The sequence below is a fragment of the Otolemur garnettii genome, unplaced genomic scaffold (assembly GCF_000181295.1).
Source record: "Otolemur garnettii isolate 467f Iridium unplaced genomic scaffold, OtoGar3 scaffold00030, whole genome shotgun sequence".
NCBI classification, from domain to species: Eukaryota; Metazoa; Chordata; class Mammalia; order Primates; family Galagidae; genus Otolemur; species Otolemur garnettii.
In genome coordinates this window covers 12,599,419-12,620,506 of record NW_003852425.1, presented here as the reverse complement: position 1 = coordinate 12,620,506, position 21,088 = coordinate 12,599,419, and positions in this window count along the sequence as shown.

Genomic DNA, 21,088 nt, shown 5'->3' with positions numbered 1-21,088 from the left:
CTGGTATGTCCGCAGGAGAGAAACTGAACGTATCCTGGCAGAACAGCGTGTCTAAGCAAGCTTAGGGCACTTACATTACTTTCTTTTACATAGAAATGTCTTCTAATGGGCCTCACCTTAGGTGCGGTCTGAGCGTCAATTCTCGTTTATTATTCATTATGTTCCCACAGAGTTTTTTCAGAGTATGTGATGACTCTTTCTCAGATAAACACATCAAAGTAGGAATAATGGTCAAAATAATTTAATGGCTAGAGAGCCACACAGCAAAATGCATGAGTGCAAGTTGACCAGAAGTAGAAGGCTGCATTGGCGTGTGCAGGCTGAACGTGTGTGTGTGAGAGTGTGTGTGTGTGAGAATATGCCTGTAACTAATGATACACAGATATGATCGGGGAAAATGGTGCTGGGTTTGCATTTTTGAGAGAGTTATCTCTTTACACAGCTGTTCAACTCTTTTTGAAGTTAGAGAAATTCACTGTGAGTTCTTAGATGCTAACTCTAAGTTGTCACCAGTGTATTTTCAGTTGGCTAACAAAATAAAACTTGAATTCTCTAATCATTGTTCTTGAGAGAAAATACCATTTGGTCTATGGTAATGTAATTGAACCATATTGAAATAAAGAACACTTAATATTGTAATAGACAGCAGATATAAAACTTCTGTTTAGGAAACACTTTTTATGTTTGTTAGCTTAAGTGTTTTGCCTTAAAGAAGGCTATGAAAATAAAATTTCTTAAAAATAAATTGTAAGGCTGAAGTATTTATCACTTTAAATATGTCAGTGATATTATTCACCTAGAATTCTAGGAAATAATTTTCTCAACTTACCCACAATATTATTTCTTCAATTTAGATAAGCATTTCTCTGATAGAACATTAACGCATCAAGGTCTCACTCTCAGTAAATAACAACAACTTTTATAAGGCTAATGCAAAGGCAAACGTTGATTGAAATGAGAGTTAATATAATTTTATTATGTAACTATACTACAAAAAACTGAAGCAACAAGCAAAGGATTTTACTTCAGTCAGAGCTTAAAGCTATTCACATTCCTTCCAGTGTTACTTTTGCTTTTATTAATGTCATATAACTAGACTCTAAGAAAATGTTATACTAAATAAATTTTTCTGACTCATATCTGGGTTTAAATCTTGGAGAAAAATGTAGATTACCAATGATAAAACCTAGATGTTATCACAGCATATTAGAGAAGAAAATTGTAATGAATAAACCTAGTGTGATGCTTGAATCACACTTCCTATTCTGTTCAAGTGAACTTTGAGCTTTACCCACTGAGTAGTCATCACTGAAAACCTTATGAGGCTTTCAAATAATATGAACTAAAGCTAACACACACTCAATGTAAACTTTTCATTAAAGAAGCATGTATGTTGCCCTTAGAAAAAGAAGAAGCTTCTGTTGGAGAATTGGTATAATAGTTTAGCTTCTTACTAAAATGACATTACTCCAACTAGAACCATTGTCCTTTCTGCATTTTATATAATATTTATTTGTAGAATTAAAATAATTTTATACGTATGTAATTGATTTTATTCATTTTCCTGGTCATAGACTATTTCCACAAAAGGTTCCAATATATATATTAGGTAAGAAACCCAACATCAAAGAAAAGCCCTATCAATTTCTTTTGGTTTTGTTTTGTGCAAGAGATACTTAATAATTAATTAAGCTTTTACATTCTACGAAAAGACTTTCTTATTGTACAAAATCAACAAATGGTTTCGGCTTCCATCTGGCACACATCATCTGCAAATAAACTTTTTAAATATATAAATATTAAATATTATGTTCAGGTTATATTTAAAATAGTTCTTCAAATTTATTCTTAAATTGTGCCTTCTGATTGAGAAATTGACTGGCTAAAACACTAATCAAGTTTATAGTTCTTGTGAAATGTCCTTTTATTAATTTTAATGGTTGTATATGCAAAATTTTATGACCTGTTTTTAAACAATGGTATCAGGAGACAAGCTACCCTGCTTTATAATTAGTGTACTAAATAATCTCCATAATAATTAAACGTAACAAAAAACCTTGCAGATTTGAAGAATAATTATTCATAGTCACAATTATAATTAAGAATAATCATGAAACTATGCTTAAAGGGAAATGCCATCCAGCAGAAATGTTTAAACAAAAATAATGAGTGAATAATAGAAGAAATATTGGCAGTCAAGAAAATATTACAAAAGAGATTCAACTTCTCTTAGGTAAAGAAGGACATGTACACAAGGACAATTTTATCAAAACTTTATTTGCCATTCTTTTGCTCTACCTACTAATTAGGATACTGTTTTGGTTTATATAAGATATCACTTTTAAGTTTTCCATGTCATTAGACTCAGAAGTAAGGAATACATTAAGAATAGGATTTTAACAAATTTATGTGACCTAAATACAAAGCCAGAGAGTTTTACAGATGATTCTTCTCTATGGAAAAAAAAAACAATTAAACATTTATGCTCTTTATAAAAATCCCTATTTTCAGATCCAAGCAGTTAGACAAAGAAGAGAGAAATTTAAATCCAACCTTTAAATCTAGTTGGCATTTATAAACTCCTGAATATAGAATGAAGTTCTTATTACAGTGGATGCACCAAATTTATTTTTAAATTACTGGTGAATTTCCTCGAGGCTGATCTTCAGCAAAGATGTCAGTAAATCGGTTCAAAGTCCCTTAATAGCTATGAGTGAGTCATTGTGGAGATCAAGTTACTAATACAGACAACAACAGTAGTTGCTATTACTCATTGATCACTAACAAATATGTCTGAAACCATATTACCCAGTACTGTTATCCCCATTTTACAGGTGAGGAAATGAAATAGATAACAAATAGTTTGATCCAAATAGCAGAACTCAATCGATTCAGATACTCGATCTGGGACTATGTGAGGTCAGAGTTGGTGTCCACTGTTTTACTCTTTAAGACTTGAAGTTCTTCCCTTACACTGGGACAGAAGGTCAATTTGCCTTAGTTTCTTCTGCTTGAAGGCGCATTTGCTGTGTACGCACCTGTACTCAAAGGTCTTGTTTATGCTGTTTGTGAAATGTCTTGAGCACTGGTGCATAAATAAAGCATTGTCGTCCTTTTCGTTGAGGAACTAATACAATAATCTCCTTGGAAAACACCCTGTTGTACTATTTTATTCAACTAGATAGCTAGATGTAAGGAATTCACCTATGATTCCTTCTCCAATTTCAGCAAACCAAAAAAGGAAACTTCAAAATTGCCTCTCTAATAATATGCAGCTGTTTCCCCCATACTGAAAAATTGACGAAAACACAGAGAATTTAGCAACTGGTAGTGCAGACTCAGGAAAGTCTTGGCAAGGTAAAAGAATATATTTTGTACTTAACAGTGATTACCACTCAGACTTTTGTCTAAAGGAGTTGAGGAGGGCTTAAAGTAGTTATTAAAGGAACTACGGCTGATCCTGGCGGGGTCTGTATTGTCACCACCTGCCTGTGGCTCTATGGGAGAGGCATGGGGGGGAGTCAAGGTAACCCAGACTTGTGAATAAGACAGAAGGAAGAGCTACTTCAGGACACTGAGCAGGAACAACATAGGCTTGATTGGCTATAGCTGCAATGTATAAGAAAAAGGTCTAGAATGATCCATTTGAGAGCCGATGTTAGGACGCCTCCATGAATCACTAGTTGAGAAGAGAAAATGGAAGAGGAGCCGACCTGAAGATTTCTAGCTTGAGTGGCCATTGGAGTCAAAAGCTTTCATGATTCAAAAGGAGAACAGAGCATTTTGGAAAAAATAATGAGTTGCTAGGAAGTGAGTTGAGAAAGCCATCAATTTTATTTTCTTTAAAAGAGAGATTTTTTTCCTAAAAAAAAAAAACTGTTTATGTGCACAGATACATTGTAGTAACATCCAGTAAATGTAACAGAAAACAAGGTGAAATTAAAGCAAAATCTGGACTTAAATTGGCATGTAGCTCAGTCGTTTCTTTTGGTCACTTTTTAAATTAAATTATTAATAAAATGTCTTGAAGCAGAAATACATAGTGTTTAATTTTCTTTACAATAAGGAATAATCTGACTATAGACAAGAAATAAAGCCGTGGGGAGGACTGCGTTCCCAGGTCTGCCACCATCGTCACACAAGTCCTCTGCCCGCCTCCTCGCTTTGTCGAGAATGGCATCTGAGGGTGGTGCCTGTGGCTCAATGGAGTAGGGCATGGGCCCTGTAAGCCGGAGGTGGCAGGTTCAAACTCAGCCCCGGCTAAAAAGCTGCAAAAAAAAAAAAAAAAAAAAGGAAAGAAGAAGAATGGCATCTGAGTAGGTGATTCCTAATTTATCAGTCAATTGTGTTAAAAGCCAAATAGAAAAGCTGATGTCTGGGGAAATAGTCTAATTTGCTGCTGTGGTTTTTTGTCATGAAGAAAGACCATTTTCCTGGGTGATAAATTACTATTCTGGAGGCGTTTTGTTTTTCTTTCTTTCTTTTTTATTTATTTTTTATTTGTTGTGTCCCTCTATCTTTGAAGGTTTCCTGGGTTCTGACCATTTCTCAACACCTAAAACTCAAAAGCTTCATTTGCTGAATGGTTATTGCAAGGAACTCACCTAAACTGGGTTTTGCCTTACTCCCCTTCTGTTTATTACAGACACATTTTATGGGACGAAAGGACGTCAGATAACAACCAATCTCAAAATTTCAATCTTAGTTTGGAATTGTTCAAGATAGTCCTTCCACTTATGGCTTGACATAGGAGAAACACATGTTCCAGACCTCTTTAAACACATTGCACAAGGAAAATAATGATGGACAGAAGGTATTCGGTGGATGTCAGAAGTTTCTGTCTTTGCTGAATGAATCTTTTGAATTTTTTATTATCATACTTTTGACAAACTTTACCATTTTATATCAGAGCTGAGCTATTTCTGCTAGTCATTGAAAGCTAACTTAAGAAATAAGTTCTATCACCAATGGAAAATATAAATTTCAGATAACAATCTAAAGAAAATACAGCTATCAAGAGAAAAATAAGTAAAACAAAATGTTTTGTCCAAAATTGTGCCAGAAAAAAATTCCTAAAATATGTTTGGGAATAATTGCACTACGCAAGATGTTAATGAAAGGGATATTTTAAAAAATAGGGGAAAATGCAAGGAAAGGGACAAAGAATGAAGAAAGAAAAAAGAAAGCAAGGAAGAAATCTATGTAATTACTGTACGTCTTAACTAAAATATATTTTAAACCACAGATAATATATCACTTGTACATATGTTATTGCAAATAGAAGGATTTCATTTTTGTGGTCATATAATATTCCACTGTGTATATACACATGATTTCTTCATCCACTCATCTATTGATGGACACTTAGCAGCAACATGTATGGAAGTGGAGAACATTATGTTAATTTAAGCACAGAAGGACCAGTCTTCCCAGTTCTCCCTGACATGTGGGAGTTAGACATGGGAAACAATTGATCTCCTGAAGATTGAGAGTAGATTAATAGTCACCAGAGAATGGAAGGGGTTGTTGGGAAGAGCAGATAGAGTAGGGATGGTTAACAGGTATGAAAGTATACTTAGACGGATACAGTGAACAATGTTTGATTCCAAAACAAAGTGACTATGGTCAAGGTATAAGTTTAAGTTAAGGTATACTGTATAACTAAAAGTAAAATTGCAATGTTCTCAACACACACACAAAATAAGTGCCTGCAGTGATATATCCCCCAATTACCTTGGTTTTATCAATTCGCAGTGTATGCCTATCTCAAAACTCACGTGCACCCCATAAAGATAACTAATCTGAACCTGTAGTTATGAAACATTTTAAAAATTCACATGTACGTATACTATTCTTCTGACTTTTATGTATTTACATGTTGCCTATCTTTGTTTTTCAATTTTTTTAATTTTCAGACTGGGTTCTCTTGCATAGCTTTCAGCATGCCTTTCTGATGTTTGTGGGGGGAGACAAGATTTACTGGGTAATAGAAATGGGGTAAACTGGCTCTTAAAAATTATTTTGGAGGTTTTTTGCTTTTTTTTTTTTTTTTGCAGTTTTTGGCTGGGGCTAGGTTTGAACCTGCCACCTCTGGCATATGGTGCTGGTGCCCTACTCCTTTGAGCAACAGGTGCTGCCCAGGTGTCATTATTTTTTATTTCAAAATAAAATATTTTTGGTTCCATGCATCATTTTTGTAATGCTTGAGTCAAGGCTCTAAGTGTGCCCCTCACCCAAATAGTGTTTGGTGTGCCCACTGGATAGGTTTTCACCAGACTTTATCACTCTCCCCCGGCTTGGTTTCCATTGATTTTACCTCCCTTGGTGCATGTGTGTGCTCATTGGCTAATTGTAATTCTATACTGGGTTCATGTGGTGCTTGTTTTTCCATTATTTAGTTACTTTACTCAGGATAATAGCCTGCAGTTGTATCCAAATTGTTGCAAAGGTTGCCTATTTTTTATGAATACAATCTTATTGCAACATAGCTGTACTCATTTATTTATGTAGTAGCTGTAGCAGCTTTAGTACTTTAATGGCAGAATTAAGTAGTTACACTGGAGACTTGCACGGCTCACAAAAGCTATTATATTGCTGTCTGGTCATTTATAGAAAATGTTTGCTGACCTCTGGTCTGCTTAATGATCAATGATCAATATTGTGTATCTTATGTGATTTCAATATATAGTTGTTAAATTTATAACAAAATTGTAATATATGCTCTTTGATAAAGTGAAATACTACTCTAATCCATGTTTTTCTCAGATAATAAAAGCTCATGCACCATATTTTTATAACACGAGCAGTTATTTCATTTAAAGACCTGCATTCTGTAACCTTTTAATCCTAACATATTACGTCTGACAAACTCTAGTACTGTCTCCAGTTCCTGGAATGTCAAATTGTTCTATGGTTGAAGAAGTTCAAGGCTCACTGTTCTGCGTTTGTCTGGCTACACTGTAGATTCATTGATGAAATGGCTCAAAACTCATAACTAGAAATAAATAGGACAAACTGGCTAACAGGTTCTTTGAGGACAATTTAGTTCACTCTGAGAATAACACTCTTTGGATAATTCCACTCCGTCTTTCTATTTGCACTTCATTCAGTGCTCAATTTCTGTTCTTAACATTGTGGAATAGTTATTATGGAATAATTACAAAAGATATATTTGGATAAGTGAAATTTTGGCCAGGGCTGGGTTTGAACTCACTACCTCCAGCATATGACTCCTTTGAGTCACAGGCTCCGCTCCTACCATATAAGTTTTTAAACAGATACTTTGGTTTCCATACTATAGCACCATACTGTAATGTATAAAGAGGACTCTACTAAAAAACAGTGATGCAAAACTCAATATTAAAGTAAAACTCTTTCTTGCCAATTGACTTTTTGAATGCTTTTTATATTGTGGGTTCTAATGTCCTCATGGCCTAAACATGGGGTTACCTACTAAACAGTGAAATAACTTAGGGGACCTGGAAAAATAGAGTGGGACCCCCACTTAGGTTAATTAAATTGGTAATTTATTTTACCTGCTGCAGGGGCTGCTGCTCCGAGAGACAGTCAGCACCTGGTGAGAGTGTGAGTTACCTTTTATAGGCTTTGCGTAAGCATATTACAGAAGTGAAACTGGCTGGTTAAGGGGGTTATAATTCAGGTAGTCATAGATACAGCAATGGAACAATAATTAATACAGTTTTAGTTGACAATGGATACATTTTATATCACAATGGTTATGGTTATACAAAAGTAATTAATCAAGTCTCAGTGAGTTTTCTACCAGTGTTCATCTACTGAGAACTTGGGGGTTTTGTGAAACTTGGGACTTTTTTTCCTTGTACTTGAAGCTTGTTCTTGGCAACCCTAGGGGGTAGAAGGGGGCCTGGGAACGTGGCTGGGAAGCACATTCTCGGCCACCCTGGGGGGAGGAGGGACTTGCCTTGTTCCTGGAGTCTCTGAGGGAAGAAGGGAGGAGGAGGGAAATGGGCTGGAGAGGGTTGGGGGGGGGGAACAGGTGAGGGCTGGGGAACAGGAGTGGGCAGGGGAAAGAGGGCTGGGTTACAACAACAGTATGATGGATTGTGTGGTTTATCAAATATCACTCACTAGGTTTGCAATCTGATACTTTTTAAAACACTTTTATGAGTCATCAGATAATACAATTAAGATTACAAAGGATTTTATCTGCCTTCATAAAGGATATTTAAACACTAAAGTAGTGAAGAATCAGCCAAGAATTCCTTAGTGGGGAAACAAATTAAATGTGGAGTAATACGTCATATTTAACTTGTGGTATTGTGGAGTGTACTAAATGTATTTACAGATCATGTTCATATAAACTAGTTGCTCAAGTTAATAAATATGGATTTTTCAAATTTTTAAGAAAAGAAAATGAAGTGAATTTGATATGCAGCTTTCAATTATTTTCCATGTTGGAGCCCTCTGGGTCTCGGTGGCACTGCTGTGAATACAGCACCCAGCTCCCCTGGCCTTCAGCCTCATTCCTGGTAACAGTGCTTAGCCCATAACCAGACTCTCCCAGCGCAGCACAGAGAAGCATGTGGTAAATAGCCACTAACGTCTCCACTCTGTGTAAGATATGAGTCATGTCTTTCCAAGCTCCACCCTGATTTTCCTCTAATCTCTGGGTGATTGGGCTTCAGCCCAATACTGAGCTCATAGAGAGGAAGAACTAAAGGATTACAAAGGGTGAAAACCACACCCTCTGCCCTAGAAGAGAGTCTCTGCTGCCATCAGATACCACTTGTGACGTGTGTATGTTGCTACCAGCTATTGCAATGCAGTCTTGAGTTTTTGGTGTTTCTTTGAACTTTCAGTGGCCGAGGGATCAGTGGTCTGTGCTGAGTGAGGAAAGTGACATGCTGAGAATATTCTGTGTGTGCAGCTGAACTTAAAGGCAAGTTTCTACCTATTCGGTCATGTTGCAAAAAAAGAACCAATGTACATTGCTCCAGTTCATTAAAATTCATTACAATTTTCAAATCCCTGAGGAAATGCTATGGGCTAGGAGCTTTTCAAGGTGTTTGGGATATATCAGTGCACCAAGTTCAATGTACAAATGGTTCCTACTTCAGTGACCTTCTAATATAATGCCTGAGGTAAAAATGAGGTAAAAGAGTAAAACAATATAGTGTTATAAAATACATTAACCAGATATTAAAATGTTTCAAAAGTAAAATAGCATAGTATAATAACATATTAATATATCAAACCATTTCAAAGGTAAAGCAGTATAGTATACAGAAATAAAAAAAATCACCAGAGAACAAGGGTGATCATTGCTTATAATTTATAATTGTAAAGACTATACCGAATGCCAAGTAGAAAGATTAACTGCACAAATTTATAGTCCTATCAGCCTCAGGAAGGGAAAAATAACTGAGTATGAATCTCACTTCTGTCCCTTCTAGAGCGCCTGGGAGAAAATGGCCCTGACACAGTGCAGCACTATTCCGGGTGTGGTGTTAGCACGCAGGTGACCTGTCCTTGGAACAGGGCTGTGAAGCCCTGGATGAAAGATGGTGATCCTGGTCAGTTCCTGCAGAGGCACTCAGGGGTGGGGTGGGATTTAGAGCAGAATTAACTTTTATAGGCAGTACACAAAATTTACAGGAGAAAGAGGACTGTGTGATCTCTCTTCACAAAATATGGTTGTTTTTTTTTTCAATACTCAAGTGAGAGAGGAGCCAGAAATTCCCCTTAGCCACAGTTGAAATAAGTGATCTTTCAGACATGAGAAAAAAGTGTCAGTTCTCTGGATATTTGTACTGACATTGGGAATTTTGACAGGCAGCCTTTGTTTGGGAATAGGTCGTCTTCAGATCATTTGGGGGATATTTGAAAGGTTTCAGTGGGAAAATGCAAATCCTAGGGAAAGCCAGGGAAAATGGGCATCCTTGCCATGTCTGCCCGTGACGTGGTGTCAGCTCTAACATGGGTACAGGGCCAGTGAACGGACAGGAGTTACGAGGCCCAGGAGGCCTCTGAACAGGGAGGATAAAGCTGGATAAAATATTTTTAAATGCTCTGTATTTGTTCTGATGTTTAAATGAAAACGCCGTTGGTGTATACATTGCCTGCTATCCCTCTTCTCTTCCCCCTGTATTAGCGGTCTTTCTAGTATGAAATATCCTCCCACCGGTGACATAGGAGCTAATGATGAAGATTAGCATCTAATTCAAAATGCCTTTCCAACTAACCAAATTGGAAACATCTTTGAAAAATCATGCTACAAGCAGCAACCCTCTTTCTTAAAACTAAGATCTTAGGCAGTAAGGCACTGTGCACAAGATGGAGAGGGGAAGCCCTTTTGATTCTCCATGGCTTTCCCGGGCAGCTGAATTCCCCTTAAGAACGGCTCACATGTTTCCTTTTTATTTTTTCATATATTTATGAATTTAGACAAGACTTAAAGGCTTAGATGTCACTCTGTCTCCTAAAAGTCACGCTGCTTACAATGGTTCTGTACGTTTCTTCGTTGATTTCGTTGGCTTCTCCCCAAAGGGAAAGCATAGGATCTGCTGAGACAGCACATTATCATACCCCAACAATAAATACGGAGAGAGCACTGCGGGGTAACCCAGGCCTGGAGAACTCCATGATGCATGAGAGATACAACTTTGTAAGTTCATGTATCTAACAAAAAGTTAATAGAATAATGAGATGGAAAAAGACCTGGGGTACGTTCAGATTGGGTGGTCACAAAAGAGTTTTATGTAAACTTAGGGAAATGATACACGTGAGCGCTCCAGAGAAAACCACGGGAAAAAGTATTTGATTCATCTGTAATACTTGGTAAAAAAAAATCCTTCAGTTGGGATTAAAACACTTGAATAATATACCAAAGCTACTTTCTACTGATGGAAAGGGGGTACGTGGCACTAGAAGAAGCCGGGGGCAGTGGGGAGCAGGGCGTGTGGCACTAGAGGAAGCCGGGGGCAGTGGGGAGCAGGGCGTGTGGCACTAGAGGAAGCCGGGGGCAGTGGGGAGCAGGGCGTGTGGCACTAGAGGAAGCCAGGGGCAGTGGGGAGCAGGGCGAGTGCCTGGACGGGCTTTGTAGCACAGCAGCAGCGAGTGCACTCCTGGGGACTTGCAGTGGGGGCAACGCCTCCTGTGTTTGTTTTTTTTTTTTTGTACCAGCAGCCTGCTTGCTATGTGGACCAGGAAGATTCAGGAGTTGAGTGGAAACATAGAGTCCCATTAGACGGGCGATTTTAACGATACAGCGTGGAGAACGGGCTTCATGTGGCTTAATGGGAATGGACGGGCCTAGACACTAACATCTGTCCGTTCCTGCAGCATCTGGGTTGCTGACTTACTAAGAAGCCTTCCCCGCACATACGTACTAACGTCATTTTAAATTTCTCTCCTTATATTCATGGATCTTTTCCCAAACATTATCTTTAATGCATTTTAGATGAATTCTATTCTAAGAACCGATTATGTTGATATTATGAATAATAATCCCCCAAAGCCTGTTTGACTATCCGATCCTTCTCTTTCGCCAGTTATTCATTCCTACGTCACCCTTAATAAATCCACACAGAGGAGTTGGGGAAGGAATGAGGGAATGAAAGAAAAGATGTGATGAAATCTTCCCTTCCAGCCTCACGGTTGAGCTCTGCCCGGAGGTCCCCAGAGACGCATTCTTGCTCTTCTGGCTGAATCAGTCACACATGAGTCATGAGCTTGTTGTATCAGTAACTTCGCTGAGTATTTGGTCGCCATTCTTCATGTTCCTTCCTACTTTTTCTGGTCTGTAGGGCTCCTGGGACATCCGCTTTTTAATTTGTTGAGTCCGATCCTTCTTCTGGCTGCTCAGATATTTGCTAATATACTTACCTAATAAGCTGCCTACTACTCTCTTAGGCCTACTGAAATTGCTTAATTAATCCTTTTAGTTTTTCATTTTCCAATATAAGCACTTAATTTTATTGTACATCGCAGTTTAAATAGTTGTCTCAAAAATGTTCCTCATCCATCCACTCCCCTTCAGCATAGATCCACATAAACAATTCCAGGGGTCAGTGCTCATTTGCTCACTGATTTGTTTATTCTGACTTTCTGACTAATTCATGACCCTTTAATATATTTATTTTAGAATGAATAGGGCCTTTGAGAACACGAGCCTAGTGGTTCTCAAGCTTGCTTTATAGCAATGGGGTGTTTTGTACAAATGAACTCTTATGCATATAAATAAGAACATAGAGAGGGAAAATCTTTTTGAAGTAGCAGAAGAGGTAGAACCCACCAGTTTGCCTTCATTTCTCTCAAATTTCTCCTGAGAGTGATAAACCACATATAAATCCAGATTATAAAGGATCCATTTAATGCATCTTCTTGTTTTAAAGAAAAAGCTGTGGAACTATGAAACTTACCCAAAGCAATGAAGGTACCAGAAGCACAAGTTGGGGTGACCACTTGGTGCCTCTGCCATCAGGCCGCAGCATGAAAGGACAGGGAAGTGTTTATTTCAGAAAGATTGAGAGTTGAATGACGCTTTGAGTTCTTACTACTTGTGCGACCTCGTGAAGTTTGTGTATCATCTCTGATAACGGACACTGTTTAGGGGTCGTTGTGATTAGTACGTGCAAATTAAATGATAGAGCGTAAAATGGCCCCATATTCTATTCCATATTTTCTATTCAAAATTTTCCATAGTCTATTCTATGGTTTATATAGATAATATGATTCCATTTTAGGGATGGCAATATTTAAGCGCAGGTTTAAAAATCACTAAATTAATAAGTGGCTATCTACAAATTGAACGGATACTGTGCTGCACTGAGCTCTGGACTCTGCACTGATCCCAGGTTTTAATTCTCATGTTTGAAAGGAGATGGTAAAGAACTAGTCATGTTATACTCACTTGATGCTTTTCATTGCACCTCCAAGATAATAATTTCCGTTAAATTTCATACTAACATATAAATGAGATTTTATTAGACTTATTTTACATAAAAGGAAATGAGGGAATGAAATCGAGAGTTTAAGTAATGACAATGTCACATAGCTAGGAAACTTTTAAAAAACTAATTTTATCACAGATATTTTTAGGGTTTTCAGTCAAAAATGATTTCCAATATGTGATAATTTCTCACTCAATATACAACATTCTTGTAGCCATATTGAATCTATCTTGATACTTGGAAGAAGCAGAAAAAATACACTAATTCTTGCTTTTTTCTTTTCCTATAACTTACTTCAAAATTATATGTTTTTAAAACTTCAAATAAAAAAGTATATATATTTTTTAAAAACTTAGAAATTGTTTGAGATTGTATCAGCCTATGCTCTTTTAAGAATTTAGTGAAACAACATTATTTTCTTTTCTTTTCCTCTTGAACCCCTTGGTGGTTACATAAGGTTGAGAAAGTGTAGTTGGTAAGGGGTTCATCAAAAGTCGTGTGTGTTTAATCCGTGAATCTGGCATCTAGGAACATGCGCCAGGCCAGGAAGCCTGCTGCACTCGAGACTTGTGATAGTACTTACAGAAAAACTGTGTGATGGGCCACAGCACAAACCCTGAACAGGGAAAATGGTGCAGGGTACCCTCCTCCGGGCTATGCTTTCAGCCCCGGTCAGTACAATATGAGACTCACTCAGTTCTGCTGGAAGTCAAGGATTCTGAGCAGCTTCCAACCCGCTCATCCCTAAGTTATGAATCCGTCTTCCAACTGCAGAAGGCTGCTGAGTGTGTTCACTCTAGTCACTAAGGCATTCACACACACACAGAGAGCTAACTACATTTCCCATTTTTCTATTTTTTCTGTCTTTCTTCTATCAATAAGTCAGAGAAAACTCTCTACCACGTTTTTATACCCATTAGTGTTAAACCTAAGAGAGAGATTGACATCCAGCCCAAATTTCTGCACCGCTTGTCTTTTTTGTTTATAAGAGCAATAAGATTAATATTATGAAATTTTAAAAATATGAAAAGAATAAAGGAAAGTCAAAATTCCACTGGAAGTACTCTTATACTAATCTATTTTCTGCCCATATAGTTATATATGGGCCACAATGTGTGTCTGTGTATTGAGCTAATATTGATAAATACTGTATATCGTGTTCATATTTTTACAGCCTAGGATGTTCATATTTATTTATTCTTAATATGATATTATGAATATGTACCTAACTCTTTAAATATTGATATTGGAAATATGACTTAACAAGTTACATAATATTTCATTTCCTGATTATCTTAAACAATATTTAAGCATTTTCTATTGTTTGCAATTAAACTCTTCCCAGTGTTTACAACCATTGCTCCCGTTCATTTATTATGGGAATAACTTTCAATTATGTTTCCAAGTCCTTAGCACAGAGTTGAAATACTTTTGCACAGACAGCTTTAAAGATGTGGAATTCTATACTTAAACTTGATACGAGTTTTCCAACTACAGAAATGCCAGCATCTAGTCTTTGTCAAAGGTTCAGAAAGGAAAATGTATAAAAGTAGAACTATGTAAAGTTATACCTCCTCAGAAATTACCACACAACCCTGTATTTACCTGCAGATACATGGATGAATCTATAGGTAACTGATAGATACAGATAAATAGATGATTAGAACAAGAAATAAAAACAGGAAAGTTTAGATCTCGCCACAGAGTCAAGGGTCCTGACTCTTTCACTTAGCTCTACATCATACTCATTTCCTTTAAGGATTTATAAATACTTTATATGTGAAAAGCACAAGAGTAATTGTGTATATTTTCCAAGTTGATCTTTCAATTGTAGATTTTCCCATTTTTGTCTGAATAATATTTTCCTTCGTGGTTTTTCCCCCCATTGCTTTCATGACTATAAATTTTTCATACTAGAAATATTGAAATACTTAACAATTTTGGGTTCATTTTATAGTTTCATTTTTCACTAAACCCTTCTTGAATGAAAAGAGTTTTATAAACGTGTTATAAAGATCTAACAGGTGTTTGTTTTCCCCGTGGTTCATTTATTCTACTATGTTTATATAGATAAAATGTTAATTTATACTGGGTTCATATAAATAGAACTGTTTAATTAAATTTCATAAAATTGTGTATAATTTTATCTTTATTGAACTACTCCTGCTGATTAGAGGGAATCAATTACTATAAGTTTATTTAAAGCTATCATGACTGGACTCGTGTGGGAGTATTTAGGGAAACTCCCCTCCCCTACATTACAACTGTACAGCACACTAAGTATGGTTAAGTTTGAAATATGTCCCTGAAAAAGAGAAGAAAAGTGAAAACATCACATGAACTCATCAGAAGGTTGAACTTCCAGTCAATCAGTTTTCTTTGTTTTTGTTTTTTTTTTTTTTGGTACAGTAAGTTAAACATTCCTCCTCATTCCTTTCTGGTTGCCAAAAAACATGTTTCATTTATCACATTAGATTAACGTTTCATCTAAATTGGAGACACTTCAAAGCAGGATTTGAGCTTTATAACTTTATATGTCCAAGCATCTAGAACAGTGCTCTGCACATAATAGATTTTCAACAAAAATGTATACTGGGCACCGTGATGAAGTACGTAGTTCGTTTTCTGTCTCAGCAAGTTTGTCGACAGGCAGAAGAGGCAAGGAAGCCACTCTGCAGGTCGGCCTGTCCACACCCCGCCTCATGCTTTAGAAACGTCGGCCCAGCTCCTTTCCGCCTCGGCCTTTCTGCACCATGTGACTCAAGAAACTCAGTTCCCGGGCATCTGTGTACACCGCACCACATGACCTTTGCATCTGTGTTCTGTATTTCCTGGCTCTTTTCAAAAACTTAGAATATATAACTGCAATAACCCTGGTGCTGGAGAACAAGAATAAGGCCTATTTTATGAGTTTGGCTGTTTGTTTTAAAGGAAAAGAAATGTATTATATTGTGAACACCCTTGGCCTGCGGTGTAGATAAAATTGAAATAGAAATTTCTGTACTGTTTTCCAAAATAACAAAAGGCAAGTGATACAAGGATATTAAAACGGGATACAAAGACTAGAAATTAAAAATGGATGTCAAACGAAGAGAAAATGACTCAAATGCTAAAAGAGGAGATACACTCTTTTCAGTATATTTATGATGTAGGGAAACAAGGAGGTGTATAAATTTTAGATGGTAAATCAAAGAAAAAAAGGCTTAGAAGGGCACAGACCCTGCCTAAAGGATTACTTGAAGGGTATTAACGACTATGAGTAGAGTAATGATAACAAAATCAGAAATAGAATGATGCCAAAAAAATAATTCTCTTCATTTAGAAAACTCTGATTCCAAAGAGAAAATGAAATAAGTGAGTAAGATTTAATATTTTTTTTTAAAGAAAAAGCACCTACAAATCCCTACTTTATGGGTTAAGGACATTGACATAATGATTTAGTCACTATCAGACTTTAGTCTGGGCCCCTTTCAAGGGTTCAAAAACTTTATACAACTAGTGATAAATATTGGTATTCATGGACATAGCAATTTATTTTAGTAACTGATAACTTTCATACCACTAAAATAGAAAGGTTGAGTGGCGTCTGGTTGTGGCATGTATTTTAAGCACGTGAAATAAATTTTTACAAAATTTTCTTGACAGCACAAGGATATCCTGGGAAAGGATTACAACTATTTTTAGTACCAGGTTTGATTTAATTAAATGAGATGAATCTTGAAAAAAAGTGATTAGTAAACAGAGAGTTGTGAGGTACAGAAAATAAAATTAACATTATTAAAATGTATTTAGCAGATGAAGACTGTTTTCAAGGGGGCATATGTGAGATGTGAGAGGAATCTTGGTGTTCACGCAGCCATTGCTGAATCCAGGTGAAGCAGTGAAATAGAAAAGTGAGTAACCACTATCATACCCAATATAGGCGCCAACCACTCCCTATCATTCATTTAAAAAGAAAGGAAAACTCAGTGTAGAAACCAATCAGAAAGGCTAAGTAAGTTCCATTAGTTCTCCCAGCATCGTAAAGAAGGAAGTGCTAGACATAAAATTATTAGTTCTGAGTATTTCCCCCTTTTTTTTGTTTTAGACAGTCGTACCTTGTCAACCTTGGTAGAGTGCCCTGGGGTCACAGCTCACAGCCACCTCAAACTCTTGGGTTCAAGCGATCCTCCTGCCTCAGCCTCCCAAGTAGGCGTGACTACAGACGCCCACCACAATGCCCAGCTAGTTTAGAGATGAGGTCTCACTCCAGCCCAGGCTGATCTTGAACCTGTGAGCTCAAGCAATCTACCCACCTCAGCCTCCCAAGTGCTAGGATTACAGGTGTGAGCCACCGCGCCTGGCCAGTTCTGAATATTTCTCAAAGTGCTCCTATCATCTCCACTACCACTGGTTGGATTCTTATCTTTTCTCTCTGAAACTCTTTTCTTCCTTCCTCATTATTTCTAAATTTCAGAGGTGCAACCCAACCATGCACTTTGCTAAAATATGCATGTGAATTACCACTGGCTTCAGGATAAGACTTGAATTTAGTACCACATCTTACCGTATCTTGTTTGTGACTTACATTCAAATGTCCTGGCTGCCACATACCTTGTGATGCAGTTGTTTCCTATAAATTACCGTTCACCTCAAACGCCCCACGCTGTTCCATAGTATCTTGTCTTTCAAAATACTGCTTGTTGAGTCCAGATTTCCATTCTCAATATTATCTATTTAATCTGTGGTTTTGCAAAGCCAGGTTCACATCATCTTCTCCACCAACTGTTTAGAGTTCTCAGTCCTTCCTTTTACCTAATTGTCATATCTGAAATTCACAGGGTATCTTTTTTCTGTACCTTGATAATAATACTTACATGCTGTTAAGGTTGTGATTGATTCTTCTATGCTCAAAGGTAATTTTCCTACTCATCTTTCAATCTTTTAATAACTTTCTAAAAACTATGAGTCCCAGTTTCTTCATATGTCAAATAGAACCAATTTAGGTTGTTGTGATGGTGACACTAGGCTCTCCATAAATGAGTGATTTCCATTTGCGAGCCTTCTATGGCATTGCCAATAGCAGGAGAGCTCTGGAGTTTCACTCATCTACATATTCTCAAGACTTGGAAAATCCAATAGCAGGTGCTTAAAATAATATGAATAAAAAACATTAAACAAGGAAGGGAAAAAACAACAAAAGAGGACAAGAAAAAGAATTAGAGCTTGAGAAGGAGCAGAAAGATATAGAGTAGCTGGAGTTCACATTTGAGGGGTACATTTCCCAGGCTTCATCATTTTTCTTTCCTGTCAAGACACCTGTTGTCCGTGATATGAAGGGCTGCAAGAGTCCTCTCCTGTTGCTCAGCATTCTGGTAACAACTGGGCCTTTCTCCTTTCAAAAAGGGTTTTCTCGGGGGTCTGAGAAGTTAGGGGGTAAGTCACTCCTCTGACTCATGCATTTTATATCTCATAAAGCAAAAACATATAATCTATGTAAGCATTATGTCATTCACTGTCTTATAAGCATTTATTACTTCATTGATTGTCTTGGTTTAGCTTTTGATTCTTCTTTTATTTTGTTATAAAGGGGTGTTGGCACTTATCTTACTCAATAATTGTAAAACTGCTATATCGTGTAGGGTTTTAAAAAAAAATCAATGAATTTTTATTCTTAACTTCCTTCCAATTTCCTTTCAAACTTTTGCTTTCGCACTTTTGTAACTCTTTTCTGTAGGGAAAATAAGTAAAGGTTAAATCTTGTTTTCACGTTCTAATAATATTCATGAGTTAGAACAAGGTGTAAATCAAATGGGTGTTCGTCCTCAGGCCCTAAATACAATGCTTTCTTCTTAAATAGCAACAGGAAGAGGATTCACATTAAAAATAATAATGTCCTCAGCAAATGTCCTCCCGTGCTCCCAGGTTTGGGTTTGCTCCATTTTGTTATGAGCTCACATGCACTTTGTGTTGGGGTTCTTGGTAAAACGCATCTGTTAAGCGCGGACTTGCTACCGGGCTTCTTCAAATGTCACAGGGAAAACGACGTCTGCCTGGAAACCTCAGGACATGCCACGCACTGATGAAAGGACTGAATTTACAGGCTCAGGTCGCTTTCCACAACCTCGTTAGGCCTCATCGTGAGCACTTGCGCGTTTCTTTTAGGCTTCATTCTCATATCATATCCTAACCCAGGGGAAGTACAAATACACAGCCTGTTCAGGTTGTGATGCAAACGACTAGAAGCTCAGGTAGTATACTGCAAAAAGCACACAATTCCTACAGAAACGCTGAGTACTTTTAATTTAACTTGTTCTGAATATCTGTCACCTTAACATATGTTCCCTGTCTAAATAAGTTTAGCCTGGACCTTAGTTCCTGGACTTGAGATTGAGTTTAATGAAAGACTTAGCCAGTGAGACTTGGAATAGTCACTGACATCCTCACTTCAATGTCCTTGCTTGTAAACTGGAGAAAGCCTTATCCCTGACTCTTAGGATTATTTTGAGGGCTAAAATATAATAATATATGAAAAATATTTTCAGATTCTTTGTGTATATGTGCCATTCTCGATTCTCATATGTCATTGTATAACCACTTTGATTCTGCTCTGCATATATCATAATAAACACATCAGTTTCATGTGCATATTATATAAGTAAGAAAATCTTACGTGGTTTCTAAATGAAATAGTTTAGTGACTAGCTTCATTTGAATGATAACTGAGATTTTCATTTACCTTGTGTGGTGGAGAGGTGGTGGCACCAAGTGTGCCACGTTCACCCAGAAAAGATCAGGTCAGCAAGAGAAGGAAATGCGGGGAGGCAGGATGATGGGGCTCGTCAGATATATCTCCTGTGAAGTCGGGGAATGAAAAGTCTCCATAAGCTCAGAAAGTTAGAGTCATATCCATGCATATTGCCACACTGCATGTGGAACACAGCAGGTACAGACACTTGAAAAGTCTTCCTCAAATACAGATTTCTCATTAGCATATATGATATTTACTATTATCTATAAAACATAATTAAGGAAACTAAAAATCTTGTCACATTAACATTATTATAAGCAAAGCTTTTTTACCCACGTTTTAGTTAAGGTTGGGTTTATGGAGAAGGATAGATAGATAAATGATAGATAAATAGATGGGTGGATGGATGGATAGATAGATAGAGAACCATTTTTTGCAGCCCAATTTGTCCTCCAAGATTGAGAAGTCTCCACCTTTGAATCTTCTGGATCTTTAAATATGATGAATTACATAAATTTTTATCTAATATTTTTCTTTAATTTTTTAAAATTGCTTCTTTAATATTGCTTACTTCTTAATGTTTTCCTCTGTGGTTAAATTTCTGAAAATGTATTAAATTCTCAAAATTTGCATAAATAAATAATTTGAAAGAGAAAGCAAAAGAAGATTAGAGGGGAGTTTTGGGGAGGAGTGACTGTCACAGAGTAGCAGCACGCTTTGTCACCAATGTACAAAATGCTTCCCCCCCTCCATGTCTTTATGGCTTCAGAGATACCCTCACTGTTCCACTTGATCTACTAATCATTTTGAATCATTCTAGGTGTGTAAGGGAAGCAAGAAATCAAGACACACAGACACTTAGTATTGAATATTAACAAAAGTCATGTCAATGGTGCATTCAGATATACTAATAATAAAAGAGAAGAAATATATGTAGTTTAAGATACCTCTCCCCAATATTTTCATTTTATAATATTTCCTGCCACATTCAGCAATTTGGACAGCTATAAAAAACATCACAGACTAGGTGGCTTACACAACAGAAATTTATTTTCTCAAAGTTCTGCATCTGGAAGTCTAAGGTAAAGGAGGTGGCAGGGCTGGTTTCAGGGGAAGGCACTCTCCTGGGACTTGCACGTGCCCCCATCTCGGCATCCTCACACAACTCACACCTGCCCCCATCTCAACATCCTCAGACAACTCAGACCTGCCCCCATCTCACCATCCTCACACAACTCGCACCTGCCCCCCATCTCAGCATCCTCACACAACTCGCACCTGCCCCCATCTCAGCATCCTCACACAGAATCCCTGGCTTTGGCACCAAATGTGATGTTCCTTCTTTTTTTTTTTTTTTTGAATGGTAACTGTGTACATTGATGCACTTTGGGGGTACAGTGTGGTGTTTTCATACACAATCCAAGAC